Source organism: Bidens hawaiensis, unplaced genomic scaffold, assembly GCF_021521415.1.
Source record: "Bidens hawaiensis isolate Kalapana, Puna unplaced genomic scaffold, B.hawaiensis_p1.1 tig00021689_1, whole genome shotgun sequence".
NCBI classification, from domain to species: Eukaryota; Viridiplantae; Streptophyta; class Magnoliopsida; order Asterales; family Asteraceae; genus Bidens; species Bidens hawaiensis.
In genome coordinates, this window is record NW_027493373.1 from 19,955 (window position 1) to 37,824 (window position 17,870).

Sequence of the window (17,870 nt, forward strand, 5' to 3'; positions counted from 1 at the left end):
TGACACGTCGTTGGACACGTGTCCACTGACTCAGCAAGCCCATCGCGCTACGCGACGGGAGAAGATTTTTAGAATTTTCAATTTTGGTCCCTGTTATTTCTAAGTTAGTATTTTTAAGCCCTAATTGTAAAGGGTTTAGACGCGGTGTTACAGTTTGGATCCTTACATATATGGTAAAAATTCGGTGGGCACACCGCACCATACCTGGTCATATGACGCTTCCCACGAGGGGAGAATGACTATGTGTATGCGTATGGTACCTAACTAGTGTCAAACGCTGCGGTGTTTGCTGGGGTGTTTTGTGTGAACTTTATTTATAATTGTGTTTTATTTTAAATCTTGACTATTCCTAAGCCACGATGGGTGATGTATATAAAAATATATATCTTTTTAGCATCAAATAATCTCTAAAAACTGCAACTTCTATCATATATATATATAGTTAAAATAACTACTTGTCATGTTAAAATGTTCTTTCAGGTGAATTCAAGCCTCAAACGAAGAAACAAATGAAAAGCCAAAGAAAAACCCAAGAAAATAGCAAAACATGGGGCTGTGCTTCAGAAAACATGGGGTTGTGCTTCTGAGAACATGCGTTTGTGCTTCTAAGAACATGGGGATGTGCTTCTGGAAAAACGGGGTTGTGCTTCTAGAAACACGGGGCCGTGCTTCTGGGAAAACGGGGCCGTGCTCACCTTTTAGAAAAGACAAAAATCTACAAGATAAGACAAAATAGTGAACAGCTGGACACGGGGCCGTGCTTCTGAGGACACGGGGTCGTGGTCACCTTTCAGAAACGACAAAAAAATTAGCACATGTCACTAAAAAGCACAGGGCCGTGCCTCATGAAGCACGGAGCCATGGTGAGTCATCATGTACGATCTGATAGCATTTAATGCAACTGGACACCTGGACACAGGGCCATGCCTCATGGAGCACGGGGTCGTGCCTCTCACTCCAAAGTGCCTATAAATAATTGCTCATGTTGCACACATTTGGTGTGCCTTGAAGAGAGTTCTATACGGGTTTCACTTATAAAAATACCCACTAACACTCATATTGAAGATCTTGTGGAGAGTTTGAAGACTTGGAGATCATCATCATCATCCATCATCATCATCATTAAGGGAAATTCATCCACATTTGGTTAGATTATTCTAGTTTGATCATGTACTTGTTATCTTCATCTCTTTTGATGTCATTAACCATGCTCATTATGAGCTAAACTTCATTCACCATCTAAATTCTATGAAGAAGGTTTGCTTTACTTGATGAATATATTGAACATGCGGTTTAGTTTAGTAAAGTACATGATTATTTTGCAATTATCCTTTGATGAAAAATGTTTTATCACTTTAACTCAATACATCAAGGTTGATGATTAACAATCATTCATGATTCACTCATGTTCTTGGAGACTAGAAATGGTAAAAAGAATACCTTGATACATTATTCAAGATAAAACATGGATCCTTATATTGTACTTAGAAATGATGAGATATAAGCTATGACCTATTTCTCTAGTTTTAATAATTCTAAAATAACATTGTTAACACGATTGCTTAGGTTATCATGCTAGTTAAAGAAATCATATGTTAATGGAATGTGTAATTATAATCTAATTAAATCAACCAAAGGGAGGTTGTGTGACTAAACTATAACCACCTGAAGTTGTTAGACTTGGTATTTGAGAAATCGAAGTCAATCCTTATCTTTCTACTTTACTAGACTACTTACCTACTCAAATTGACATTCTCGTGGTAGCATGACATTAGGAAATTGTTGACTTTAAAATGCGCATGCTACTTTCTTTTATATCATAGGATATGTCCACTTAGAAATGAGGGGCTATTCTATCATACATTATTACGGGAAGTTTATCATATGTTCACTTTACAATCACCAAGGACAAATGGAGTGGATTCTCGGATTTAGATGGTAACCTTCATATAATTGAATTACTCATTTAGAATTTCTCGTCTTGGTCACCTATATTATATATATATATATTATTTTATAAAAGTTACAAATCAACCCAAAATGGTTAAAACTCTCTGATTAAACTAGAACAAAGATTCATTATTAGAAACATTTGTGTCCACGGATCGATACTTGGTTCTTACCAATACTATTCTACATATATGATATGTACACTTGCCTATTTTGTGTGTGTTTAGTCTTAGTATAAATCACTTTTATAAATTTAAACACGATCTTGTGCAAAAGTTAAACGTCCAATCTTTTATATTTTAAGCACACACACGCACACATCAAGTTTTTGGCGTCGTTGCCGGGGACACGGTTCGTTTCTAAGAACGATCCAAGTTTTAATTTAATAATTTTTTTATAATTGTACAAATTTTTAACTTTCATTTCATTTTAATTTTTTTACCTAACTATTAAATTATATATTTTTTTAAGGCTAGCCTAACTTATATTAATTAGCTTATATATTAGTTTAGTTTTAGACTAACTTTTAGTTTAAACTCAACTAACCTTTAGTTTAATTTAAACAGTTTTAATTTGATTTAATCCCATGTATGTCCTCTACATTCGAGCCTGAGCTAGTTTCTCCAATTTCTGAACCGGAACGACTCTTTCGTCGACGAGCACGTAAACGGATAGCAGAAACCGCCGAAACAATCAAAGACGAGTCAGTAGACTCCTCCACATTAGGACAAAATCAAACCGAAGAAATGACTGCTGCCCAAAAAAACGAAGCAAATGAGCCAGTATGCCAAACCAACTCTCGAAGGCTACGACAATGGAGTGGCTCCACCCGAAATCAAATCAAGCACCATTCATATGGTGGAAAATTCAGTTCAATTTCATGGTATCCTCGACGAAGACCCTCTTTCTCATATATCTCGATTCCTACGAATCTGCGGATCCTTTAAATTCCAAAACTGCACAAAAGATCAAATCAAACTCAAACTCTTTCCTTTCTCTCTAAGGGGCCAAGCCCTAGAATGGATAGAATCGCTTTCTTCTAGTTCCAGCACCACTTGGGACCAGATGGTTGAACAGTTTCTCCTCAAATACATTTCGCCTGATAAAACTGCCAAATACTGAGCCAGCATTACCGGATTCCGGATCGATGATGATGAATAGCTACACGTAGCATGGGAGAGATACACAAGTATTATGAGAATATGCCCTCATCATGGACTAAGCGTATGGTTACAAGTACAAACTTTCTTTGACGCACATTCCCGTCAAAACAAACAGGCCATCGACCAAATCGCCGGTGGATACCTGGGATCCAAATCACCTAATGAAGCATTTGAAGTCCTGGAGAAGGCAGCAAATAAGAGTTTCGCTTACAAACCACCAAGATCTACACCAACCCATAAAGGAATGCACCACTTCGATTCCAACACTCTTGTCACCACACAGCTTGAAGCCCTTTCTAAGAAATTCGAACAACTTCAAGCCGAATTATTGAAAACCAAGATCATCTATGAAAAAAGACCGATGAATCAATCCTTCCAGCCTGAACCACAATTCCAAGATCAAAGTTCCAGTAGCCATCAAAATCCGAGCTACTCAAAATCGAAGAAACGTTGATCCAAATCATGATCAAGACCAATGAAGCAGAAAAGAAGGCCGACTCAAGAGCTGTTGATATTAGCGGAGTATTGTTAAAACATGAAGCTGACCTACAAAGTCAACAAGCATCATTGCGGTATCTAGAAACTCAGGTCAAACAGATTGCCCGACAATTGTCAGAGAGACCACTCGATGCTCTTCCAAGCAACACTATAACAAACCCACCTGCAGCAGCCAACGCTGTTACATTAAGAAGTGGCACAACCACTGTTGCCTCACCAACTTTAGAACCAGTTATGGAGAAGGAATCCCGTGAAAAAACGAAGGAAAAACTGATCCCAACAGGCACTGTACAACCTAAGGAACCAGTCCGAACTTATGTTCCACCCATTCCATACCCTAGACGGCTGAAACAAGAGAGATTGGAAGCTCAGTACGAGAAGTTTTAAGAACTCTTCAAACAACTCCACATCAACATCCCTTTCATCGAAGCCATTGCTCAAATGCTGACATATGCAAAGTTTCTCAAAGGAGTGCTGACCAACAAAAGGAAGCTGGAAGAGCTATCGCATGTCACCTTGAGTGAAAAATGTTCAGTTGTCCTCCAAAGCAAGCTGCCACCGAAAATGACCGATCCAGTGAGCTTTACTATCCTTTGCCTCATAGGAAATTTGTATGTTAGCAATGCCCTTGCTGACCTAGGATCTAGTATTAATTTAATGCCTTATGCGGTTTTTGCAAAACTAGGGATAGGAGAACCAAAGCCCACCCGCATGAGCATCTAGTAGCTGACCGATCTGTTAAATATCCTCGGGGTATTGTTGAAAACATGCTTGTCAAAATTGACAAATTTGTTTTCCCAGTAGATTTTGTGATTCTAGGCATGGAGGAAGACAAAAGTCTGCCTTTGATTTTAGGAACACCCTTTTTAGCCACCGCAAAGGCTATTATTGATGTTTGCACTGACAAACTCACTCTCAGGTTCAATCACGAGGCAATCACTTTTGACATAGGAAAATCTATGCAATATCCGCAACATCACGATGACGCATTATATTTTGTCGACATCATCAATTCTATCGTGAGTTGCTATGTGCGAGATTCCTCCATCACTAGCAGACTGGAAACACAAATCTTAACCGAAACCATCACCAAACCAATTTTAGAAAACGAAAATCTCAATGCTATCAACAGCAATCAAGAAACATCAGAAATAGTATGTGAGATCACCGAGTGTAATGAAAAATAAAAACCATCAATCGAAGAACCACCAGCCTTAGAATTAAAAGAACTCCCGAACCATCTCGAATACGCCTTTCTAGAAAAAGACTCTCAACTCCCAGTAATTATTTCATCTCGCCTTTTTAAAAAAGAGAAAGAAGAACTTCGTCAGGTTCTTAAAAACCATAAGAAGGTTATCGCATGGAAGATCATGGATATCAAGGGCATCAGTCCTTCCTTTTGTACTCATAAAATCCTCATGGGGGAAGAATACAAACTCATGGTCCAACATCTCAATCCAAACATGCAAGATTTGGTGAAGAATGAAGTAATCAAACTACTTGATGCCGGATAAATCTACCCGATTTCGGATTCACCTTGGATTAGTCCCGTTCAAGTAGTACCCAAGAAGGGAGGAATGACGGTCGTAATAAACGAGAAGGACGAGCTGATACCAATGATAACCATCACAGGCTGGCGAGTTTGCATTGATTACCGGAAGCTTAATGACGCCACAAGAAAAGATCATTTTCCACTTCCTTTTATCGATCAAATGCTTGAACGTCTATCTGGAAAAGTGTTCTACTGTTTTCTTGATGGATTCTCCGGATACTTTCAAATTCCCATTGCTCCTGAAGATCAGGAGAAAACCACCTTTACATGTCCGTATGGCACCTTTTCCTACCGAAGAATGACATTTGGACTATGTAATGCTTCGGCCACTTTCAAACGTTGCAGGGTGGCCATATTTCATGAAATGATCGAACACTCTATGGAAGTTTTCATGGATGACTTCTCAGTATTTGGAGAATCCTTCGATGATTGTCTGAAAAACCTAGACAGAATGTTGACTAGGTGTGAAGAAGTGAATTTAGTACTCAGCTGGGAAAAATGCCACTTTATGGTCAAAGAGGGCATTGTTCTCGGTCATAAAATATCCCGAGCAGGACTAGAAGTTGATAGGGAAAAAATCGAAACCATATCCAAACTTCCGCCACCAACTTCAGTCAGAGCCATTAGAAGTTTTCTAAGTCACACAGGATTCTATCGCCGTTTCATAAAAGGCCTATGACCAAACTTTTGGAGAAAGACGCACCATTCGTCTTCTCTGAAGAATGTGTTGAATCATTCAACATATTGAAAGACAAACTTCTCAACGAACCAATCATGACTACACCGATTGGACCCTTCCATTCGAAATCATATGCAATGCAAGTGACTTTGCAGTTGGAACCGTACTCGGACAACGCAAAGAGAAAAATTTTCACCCAATTTACTATGCTAGTAAAACTCTTAATGATGCACAAGAAAATTACACCACAATAGAAAAAGAGTTATTAGCAGTAGTTTTCGCCTTTGAAAAGTTTAGATCCTACCTAGTTCTTTCCAAAACCATAGTTTACACCGACCATGCCGCCATACGATACCACTTCAAAAAGCAAGATGCCAAACCCAGACTTATCCGATGGATTCTGGAATGCCGACTTCGCAAACTATCTAGCTTGTAGAATCCTAAGAAAAGGGCTAACTCATCAACAACGGAAGAAATTCTTTTCCGGCCTTAAGTTCTACTTCTGGGAAGATCCTTACTTGTTTAGGATAGGTGCCGATCAGGTTGTTCGTAGGTGTGTAGCAGGAAAGGAAGCCTTAGATATTCTCAAACACTGCCATGAAGGACCTACTGGTGGACACCACAGCACCGCCACTACGGTCAGAAAAGTGTTTGATGTAGGATTTTTTGGCCCACCATATATAAAGACACACATGCTTTGATCCAAGCATGCGATGCTTGTCAAAGAGCCGGAAACATCTCAGCCAAAAATGAGATGTCTCAAAAGGGCATTCAAATTTGTGAAGTCTTTGATGTATGGAGAATATATTTCATGGGCCCATTTCCTAACTCTTTTGGAAATAAGTACATCCTTGTAGCAGTCGACTACGTTTTTGAATGGGTAGAAGCACAAGCTCTTCTCACTAATGATGCTCGAGTAGTTGTACGATTTCTGAAAAAGTTATTTTCAGGATTCGGTACTCCAAAATCCCTAATCAGCGACAGAGATACTCACTTCTACAATACCTTAATGGAAAAAGTATTAGCACGATATGGAGTTCACCACCGAATGGCAACACCATATCACCCTCAGACCAGTGGGCAAGTAGAAGTCTCGAATCAAGGAATTAAAAGGATCCTCTAAAGAACTATAGGAATGAATCGCAAAAATTGGGCACAAAAATGCTTATCACTTAACTCAATACATCAAAGGTTGATAATTAACAATCATTCATGATTCACTCATGTTCTTGGAGACTAGAAATGTTAAAAAGAATATCTTGATACATTATTCAAGATAAAACATGGATCCTTATATTGTACTTAGAAATTATGAGATATAAGCTATGACCTATTTCTCTAGTTTTGATAATTCTGAAATAACATTGTTAACACGATTGCTTAGGTTATCATGCTAGTTAAAGAAATCATATATTAATGGAATGTGTAATTATAATCTAATTAAATCAACCAAGGGGAGGTTGTGTGACTAAACTATAACCACCCGAAGTTGATAGAATTGGTATTTGAGAAATCGAAGTCAATCCTAATCTTTCTACTTTACTAAACTACTTGCCAACTCAAATTGACATTCTCGTAGTAGCATGACATTAGGAAAGGGTTGACTTTAAAATGCGCATGCTACTTTGTTTTATGTCATAGGATATGTTCACTTAGAAATGAGGGGCTATTCTATCATACATTATTACGGCAAGTTTATCACATGTTCACTTTACAATCACCAAGGACAAATGGAGTGGATTCTCGGATTTAGATGGTAACCTTCATATAATTGAATTACTCAATTAGAATTTCTCGTCTAGGTCACCTATATATATATATATATTATTTTATAAAAGTTACAAATCAACCCCAAAATGATTAAAACTCTCTGATTAAACTAGAACAAAGATTCATTATTAGAAACATTTGTGTCCACGGATCGATACTTGGTTTTTACCAATACTATTCTACATATACGATACGTACACTTGCCTATTTTGTGTATGTTTAGTCTTAGTATAAATCACTTTTATAAATTTAAAACACGATCTTGTGTAAAAACTAAACCTCCAATCTCTTATATTTTAAGCACACGCACGCACGCATCAATGGGCCGAACATAACTATGTCTCCAGGGGTAATTAAATAAAAGAAAATATTTTTCGCGTCAGCGTATGCAGCATATAGTTGACGTATTTTTCTAACATTTCAGGGAAATACAGTAACAAGAATTAGAGTCATTCATGAAGTGGATGTTTACAAGGTAGAGATGGCTCATTGTTTTAATTATTATAATAACATGCTAAATTAAGCAAAGATTTATAAAACAAAGATACTTGGGTATGTATTCCTTGAGAAGCTTTTACGAACGAAAGAATTTATATTTTATTTATAATGATTTCAAAATGTATAATATTTATTTTAAAAAAAATAAAAAGTCTTCCGCTAAAACAAACTCTGATATATTTACAAAAACCGGTACCAACTGTTGGTCACACACTTAGACCCTAAGTCGGGGTGTGACATCTTTATAGTTTCTTGCAAGATGTTATATAAATTGATTATTATGTATATACTTATAACTACATCAAACAACATATTACTGATGCTACTTGAAATGATTGAATGAGTTGGGTGATTTCTAATTTTTTTCATGAAAGTTTTTTTAACATTTCTATTGTTTGGTTTATATTTGTTCATTCTATATATATACATCGGTAATCGTTCATTCATTTTCAATGGTTCGATCTCACTTCAGTTGAAAAATAAGAAAAACATAACTGATTTGTCCTTTTAGTTTGATTTGATACAAACCTATCACTTTATAACACCATTTATTATATATATATATATATATATATATATATATGCATACGCCAATATATATGTGCACAATCAAATCACGTATGCCCATCATTTTACCCTTTTTACAATTCATTGACTGACATCTTGGTGGCTTTAATTTGAGTATTTATTTCATCTCCTGATTATATTTTAACTCTAACTACTCACCAACTAACATGCATTCAATCAATTATGTTGATTAAAAATCACAAAACCCATAAACCTACTTTATTAACATATATTTCACAAAACACGATGCATAGTTTGCACCTCCACACAAAATACACCCAACAAAGCATATGCACGGGCGGCAGCGTGCTCGCACTGATAACCCATTACACACCACATCAAACTCTACAAACCAATACAAGGGGATAATTTGCGCAAACCCGCAACAACGCGCATGCACTTATGCTAGTAAGTAATAATGCATATTTATGCTTTACAAACTTTTCATTAGTTATTATGATTTATTTGGATACATGTAACACCGTGTCGAACCTCTCCCGCTTAGTGTCAGTCGGCATTAAGTTTGATGATGAAGTTCAAGGCTTGTTGTTATTATCATATTTGCCCTACAGTTGGTCGCAAACTGTGACTGCGATTTGTGGTTCGTCTACAAAAATTACCTTTGACGGGATTCGAGATCTAATTATGGGAGAAGATTCAAGACGCAAAAGTTCATGCGAATCATCAAGCAATATGTTAGTCACAGAAGGCAGGGGTAGGGCAATACAACGAGGCAGTGGGAGCAGGAAGAGGAGTCAGTCTAGGACTGGTAATGATATTGAATCCTAGGGTTGTAAAGAGAATGGACACCTCAGGAATCAGTGTCCGAATGGTAAGAAAGAGGTGCGTTACAGAAGACGACACAGATGACGGGGTCAGTAGTGATGAGGCTTTGGTTTGTAGTGTTAAGAGTAACGTTATTGATTGGGTGATGGATTCTGGTGCATCGTTTCATGCCACTCACTGTAGTGAAACGATGAAGAATCTAAAGTTTGAGGATTTTGGAAAGGTTAGACTAGCGAACGATGAAATTTTAGAGGTTACAGGTATGGGAGATGTTGATTTGATTACTTCAGCCGGTACTTCTTGGACTTTGAAAGACGTGAGGGTTATTCCAAGTTTGAAGAAACGTTTGATCTCAGTTGGGCAGTTGGATGACCATGGTTACGATGTTAAGTTCGGGAATGGGCGGTGGAAAGTAGTCAAAGGGAATCTCGTGGTTGCTCGTGGCAAGAAAATGAGTTCGTTGTATATGGTCGATATGTCACCGAAAGAAGTGGATCCAGTTTTGGTGAAAGACAAAATCCGGTTCACAGAATCTCGTGGGCAGAAGAAGGTTCGTTTTGCAAGTAACAAACCTAGAGCCAAAGTGAAGATTCCGGATGAACGAGCTAGGAATGTTAAATCAGTCAGAGGACATCGTGACAGTGGGAGCACAGCTCGTGTTTCAGTTACAGTTCCAGTCAACAGTGGACTAAGAAAACCAATATTCCAACTGTAAAAGTCTGTCTAGTGGATTACTTGTTGAATATGGAGAGTGTTTGTTCTCAGTGTATCTCAGGATCCGGTAGTTCGTTACAGTGGGAGCCGATAGGGACAGAGAACCGATCAGGGGCAGTTTTAGCCGTGACTGATGTTGGAGCTCCGAGGAGCTTCAACGGGACTTCAAGTTAATTGATGAGAAGGCGGTGGCAACTAGAAGATGTTTAGATTACAGAAGTACGATCAGGAGTGCAGACGAGAGTACTTAAGACCTCCGAGTGGGAGATTGTTGGGTTTCGTAGGCCTTGTTGGCCCGATTTATTATTTGAAGTCCAAAGGGCAGACGGGTGTAGGGTGGCCAGACCGAAGCCCGACCCGGGTTGAATTTCTTTTTGAATAAGATGCTAACCCTAGTTGTATCTCCATATATTTGACGTTATGTACTTGTAATTATTTGTCACTCAATAAAAGAATACATAGTTGCCACCCGTGAACGTAGGTCAGTTTAGACCGAACCACGTTAAATCCTCGTGTTCGTTATTGCTTTCGTGTGTTTGTGTTTGGTTCGTGTGTGTGTTTAATCCTAACATTAACCTTTACAAACAGTCAAAACATATTTATACTCGATAAGATGAACGGATGTTTGTCTTAAAGAGTCAGTCAATGTTTACATGAGATTACGTGATCTCTAAAACGTTATAATACAAAGTAGAAAATAAAAGCAACTCAGACCGATTACACATGTGTCTGGATCCAAAATAACTGTTCAGCCTAAACAGTCAAAGGCTACGTGGCCGTGGGCTAACAGCCATAACTAGTTCTCCATTAGGGGCTACGTGGCTCGGGGAACAATTTTGTGTGTGTAGGGTAGTGGTACAAATCCTAAGAATGAAATACTTCTTGTTGAGTGTATAGAAAACTATATTTGCATTGTAACTGTTATTTAAATATTTATATAGTCATACGTGTTCACCAGCACATAGCTGACGTATTTTTCCAACCCAATGCAGGTAATTAAGTTTTTACATGAAGTAGCAAGGATTGGAGTCGTCATGGAGTTAGATTAGCGTAACAAGATGACTCAACTTTTGATATTAAATCCTTGTAATATGAAACACGCATTTTGTAAACAAATACTTGGGTATTTAATTCCCAAGTAATTTTCAATGTAAATTAATTATTATATCAACCTAAAGTCTTCTGCTAAAATTAACCCATAAACTCTGATATACAAAACATGTTCCAATTTGTGGTCTCACGCCTAGGCCCTAAGTTGTGGTTTGACAATACATAACCAATATACATGGTTTAGTTATTCGTCCTAATTATCTCATCAAATAACAATATTTATAAGCTTATCAGTCTTTACATTCATATTATTATAAACTAGAGAGAATGGAGAGTGAATGACATTCTATTTATATGTAAATACAAAGAAACATATCTACTATTGTAATAAAACAGGGTTTTTTTATCCATACATCAGCCCCTCCTTTTATTTTCGCACTCTATTATTCAAACACGTGGCTTCACCGTAGTGCAATCCAATCGTCTTCACCACAGTGCAATCCAAACGTATATGAAACCCTAATTTCTTTATTTGATAGAAGCATTGATAACCTATGTTGTTGTCTTCAACAATTATCGACTGAAAGCAAACCCTAATTTTTCGAGTCGATTTCGCCAATGTCACGGATTCATGATTAATATAATCAACTGTCGGTTCAGTTACTTATCAGCATCAATTACAGGTTACCAATTTGATGTTAATTAGACTTTCGCATCCATATTTTTTATCATATCTTTTAGATTAATTCACATACAACCTAATTTAAATATAAATCTGATTAATGATTACTAATACGAATGAGTTTGTTGAATTCAATTGAGTAAATGTTATTTGCAGTTTACGATATTACAGACAAGCTTATATGTGGTGCCAGAATATTAAAAACCGACTTATCACTTAAGGTGCGCCGGTAGCATTTTCAATCATGTTTGACTCTTATTGATTTTGTATTAGTTGACTTTTGATTCTGGTTATTTGATCTACTTATATTAAAGTTAAAAGCTCCGCCGTTTCAATTTGTTAGCCCGTACGATGAATCTTGATAGCCGCTGTTGTTGTCCCTATAGTATGTATATATTTATTATAATTTTTTCTTAAGTTTATACACAAAAACTGTATATAAAAGATTATTATCATCTGTTTTGTCATACCAATAAGTTGATGTTCCTTAATTCAATATTTGTTTTAGTTACAAATTTACGTAAATGAGAGATTCATATAGCTGGTTGAATAATAGTCTTACAAATTAAAATCAATTGAGCCAAGTTATTCAACGAAATTGCATTGTATATTAGCTAATTTCGTATGAACTTTACTTTTATTAATTTTATCATATTGTTTATTAACAAATTATGTCATATAATGTAATGTTAACCTAAGTTAAGAGACAACATACCAATTTTATGATGCAGAAGTGCAGAACTAAAACGTTAATTGTCATTATACATTAGTGGTCAAGGTTTTGGAGATTTTTTTTTTCAAAAAAAAAAAAGAAGGAATAACTTGTACACAATCTTTCATATATGAGTTTTAAAATTGATGTAAAATACATTTTATTTTCAGTCCTTTCTATGTTGTAGGTTGATTTATCTGCTTCCTATTGGATGATAGATGTTTTACTTGGATTGCGATCTTATATCCTAAAAATGTTCATCTAAGAAACTAATTGCCTCATTATACGGCTGAGATTAATTATACATAACAACAGTTTATATATTTTTGTTTCCAGCAGCTACATTCATGGAAACATGTTATTTGCAGTTTTTAATGACAGTTTTCCAAAGTATGTAAGTATAAATAAGTGGCAACTGGCAAGTGTTTAGTAACTCGCACATACTATTTTGCATTCTCTTTGTTTTTTGTTTTCATAATGTCTAAAGTTGTGAGTCATGGGACTTCAAAACTGACTCCAAGGTATGTTATAATTCTTATAGCACCTGTGATTACCTCATTTTCTGATTTATATAACTTAATTTTCATAATACTTACAGGTTAACAGACAATTCTGAGATTACTCACCTAACAGACTGAATGCTTCAATGACTAATGTCAAATTCAAAGTAAGAATTATTAAGCTATGGAGGCTACCTTCCTATAAAGCCGTTAATGGTACGTATGCAATTGAAGTAATTCTTATGGATGAAGAGGTATTTACAAATTATCAATTAAAACTATTTCACTTTGTTAATATATGTATGGACCTTACAATGTGTTTGTAGTATGTTTGTAGGGATTAAAAATCCAAGCAACCATAAGTGGTGGTACCCATCTAATCAAGCATGAAAAGTTTTTAGTTGATAAATCGTGTGTTTTTATTCAAAGGTTTGATATTGGTGACAATATATCTACCTACCGTATCACAAATCATCCTCTTAGGCTATTTTTGACTTTTGATATAGCTGTGACAAAATGTCACGAGGAAGTTGGATCTATATGGTTTAACACTTGCTGACTTTGACGTGCTTCGCAACAATGGTGTATCGTCTGACTCGGTTATTGGTAACTAATAATATTAACTTCTTTAACTATACCTTTTATTTTATCAACTATAAATGTGTATTACATTGCAAACATATCATTGTTTAACATAGCTTTTAGCTAACATTGTTTATTGTAAGGCCCCGTTACCGGTGCCTCACATTTGGACGTTGGATTTACTCATAAACACATTTCTAAATATCAGAGTTAATTAAACATTTACGCGGAATATAAAACTTTCATAAAACATTACATAATTTATAACTTGTCTCAAAACATCCTTTGTCTTTCATCATTAAAGCATTATAACATCATAAGTCTTCATATGCCAGCCTCTTATTCTTCTGCCATGTGTCCCCGCTCAAGCCAACTGTCTCATCCTACTCACATGCGTGCATACTAAAAGTCAGCTACGCTGAGTGAGTTCTAGTTAATCACATATCATATAATACTTACACTTACCTTCAATTATGCATCCGAAGATACATAATAATTACTTTACTAACTTACTTTCATTACATAATTTCATACATACATTCATACTTTATTACTTTCATACTATATAATTACTGTTCATTCTATCTCAGATATTATTAGGCTCTGATCCCTCTTTCCTTTGTGTATCTCAGATATTATTAGGGTCTGATTCCTTTCTTGTCTATCTCAGGTATTATTAGGGTCTGGTCCCTCTTTCCTTTGTCTATCTCAGATATTTTAGGGTCTGATCTCTTTCTTGTCTATCTCAGATATTATTAGGGTCTGATCCCTTTCTTGTCTATCTCAGATATTATTAGGGTCTGATCCCTTTTTACTTCTCTATCTCAGATGTTATTAGGGTCTGATCCCTTTCTTCTCTATCTCAGATATTATTAGGGTCTGATCCATTACTTCTTCATCTTCGTACATACTGTCTTTACATACCCGTAATATATATATAATTTCTTTTATCATTCATACATACTCATATGTATACATATATCTAACATACACATTCAGCTATCATATACATACCTCCCTTGTCAATACGTGCAATATCCGAAGATCGTTCACGTACCGACAAGCTTTCATTTACATTCAAAATATACATACATAAATAACATATAAATCATACACGGCATACACTTACCATTTAAGGTAAGTGTATTAACTATCACATCGAGTATGCACACAGCCCCGAAAACATAACAATGAAATGGGGCTAGAAACTCACCTGGATCCTATTGCGCTCGCCGTTTATCATAGTTCCTATCTTTAACTGAGCTCGGCTAACTGTAACATATATTTTTGTTAATTAACCTTCAACTTGATTAAGTTGGTATATAAGTTAACCAATATGATTCTAAGTTGGGCTTGCTTATTTTAGTTCATGCTGATGGGCTGATCTGATTTTAACTATGGGCTTTACATGATGTGGGCTTAGTTGTTTCTGGCCCAACTGTTCACTATCTGAGCCCAACTGGATTCAGCCCAAAACCCAACAGAGGACTAGTCAGCCGAGAACTCTTGGCAGAGAACCCAGCTCGTGACCGACAACTATGGTCTTGGCCGAGAACCACATGGCCGAGAACCCTAAATCACCGAGAAATCTCGTCACCGAGAACTCCATTTGGCCGAAGACCCATGTTGACCGAGTTCTCGCGTTGACCGAGAACCCCAGACGGAGGCTCAGGTCACCGAGACCCCTAGTCTGATGCGTTCAGCTCAGGTTTCTACCTTTAAACCCATTCTATAACGGCTAACGGTCCATGGTTAAACTTTAAATCATCTATAGCCAACCACCTTAACCGTTTCTCATCTGTTACCTCCCGTTAACATCACGGCTTCAAGATCTAACCCATTCGAGTCATAAAGATTGAACCTTTAATCCTAAAACGTTCTTTAAGCTAGTTCTAGGGTTTCATCCATGAGCCGTATCTAACCACGAGCCCTTTACGTCCATATTAATCATCAAGTTTGAAGCTTTATGATTTATCTAGACCCGATCTATCATCCTACCAATTTTCATGTAAATCCGTTTATGAAAAGTAAGCCTTTTTAACAAAAACGTACCATTGAGGTTTTTGTATGAAATCACTCGAGATGCTCAAAACCATATCAAACGAACTCATATTTGTGTGATTCAAGTGGCCACGGAACCGTCTTGTCCCGATCTACAAACCCATTAGCTCACCTTCATCGTAAACCGCCTCTACAGTCGCCGAAATAGCTGAATAGTCGCCGGAATCTTCACTTTTGAGCTGCTGTGGTTTTACTGATAAAAACCGGACTTCCCGACCTCTGATCGAAGATCTTTTCAGTGGAAATCTTCATTTATATGTCATGAATACTCGTTTAAAATTTGAGACTGATCCGACGGCTAGATCTCCGGGAATCTTTGTGTCTTTGTGGGTGTTTTTCTCAAAAACGGGAATTTGGTTAAGTGTTTGTTTTGATGGTGTAGGCTATGGTGTGGAGATGTATGAAAATAGAAAGGATTAGGGTTTTAAGGGGTATTTATACTCCCTGAAGTCCATGGACCTTAGGCACATCTTTCCTTTTTGGTCCATAATTAATTCCATCTAATTAGCTTACTTATCCTTCCATCTTTATTATTTTATTTCTCTACTAACTTAAGTAAACTTTTACATCTTAAATAAATAATGTATTAATTATTTATTCTTAGAAATTTTGGGATGTTACATTTATTTGTTTATTATATAGATTTGATTGGGTATGTCTACACATACTTTGACATGTATGATTACAAAGCACAAGGAGGCCAAATCAAAAAAAAAATGAACCTTCAAGTTAGGTATTTAGAGTAAGTTAGGTTAAAATATAAATTTATTTATTTGAATTGTTTAATGTGATGTCTATAACGCGCTTTTTTTTCCTTTCTATTTTTATATTATTGTAGGTCTCGTAGTATATTTGTTACTTTGTGGGAGTCATAAGTTGAGCAATTGAATACCTTCATGGCAAACGAACACGAAGATGATACCGTTGTTATCATCCTACTGTTTGGAAAATATAATTTTTCTGGCGATTAGAGATTTGTTTTCCAATCTTTTAGATTTCTTTCAGAAACATGTGTGCTCCATTTTCTATTTTACAAGTTTTGATTATATATATAACTAATTTTATTTACTCTCTATTAACAATTTGCTTGAAAATGAAGGACATCAATCTGTTTCAACTCGACGTTTGGTTTCACCACAATTGTCTTGCAGTTTGGAAAATGATTTCTTGACCAACTTTATTTTCAACACTATAGCATATGTGAATAAAAGGGTAGAGGTTATTTACTTTCGATTCTTTTAATAAATAAATATAGTTTTGCAAAATTTATCATTGATTATTCTAATTATAATTATTGCAGGCAGGGGCGGACCTACATAGTAGCCGTCGGGGTCCCGGGACACCAATGTTTTTTAAAATTTATTTAGAAGCGATATAGAAAATTTTTGAAGGACCCCATATAAATTAACACTTGAACCCCATATCAATATTACCATTCTAGTCTGGTGGAAACCCCCTTCCAATACCACACGAATGACCCGAGTTCGAGCCTTGCTCTTTCCCGTTTTTTTATGTATTTCGTTTTTTAAAAATTTACTTTATATTAGTTTTAGTTTTGACTTTTGGCCCATGGGTTTTAACATATCCCAACCCAACTCATCAGACGTAACACCCTCCACACACATCTCAACCCCACTGCTTATCCCTAACTCACGCCTCTCTCAGTTTTTCCGGCCAGCCTCCGCCCATCTCCGCCCATATCCGCCAGCCTCCGCCTCACTCCAGCCACCGTTCACCCCTCTTTGGTCTTATAAGTCTTTGTTTCCTCTGATTTTGTCTCAAACTAAAGGTAATTTTATGGCTAATTAGTTGATTGATTTTATATATAATTATACATTTATACTCATGTTGGTTATTGTATGTTGTATATTGTTGTTAGATTGTGACTTAGTTTTCTTAAAAACTTGAACTTTAGGGTTAATTATGCAAGAATCATTGAAAAGAAAGTTTGAGCCCTCGTCTTCTTCAAGTAATACATCTAAGAAAATTGATTTGGAAGACCTTCCATCAGATTACGTTCATGTTTTTCGGGTATGAATTAAAAGTGTATGTTTCATCTAGTTTCTAATTTAGATTCTTTCTACTTACTCGTTTCCAATGACACCA

At 36.3% G+C, this 17,870-nt stretch overlaps 1 long non-coding RNA gene across 1 annotated transcript; it reads left to right on the plus strand.

Moving 5' to 3' along the window:
• Positions 1-13,513: 13,513 nt before the first annotated feature.
• LOC143564015 (uncharacterized) lies at positions 13,514-16,673 on the plus strand. The gene is made up of 3 exons (XR_013140770.1): positions 13,514-13,727; positions 16,407-16,497; positions 16,603-16,673. It is a non-coding gene; the product is annotated as an uncharacterized LOC143564015 (long non-coding RNA).
• The last annotated feature ends 1,197 nt before the right edge of the window (positions 16,674-17,870 follow it).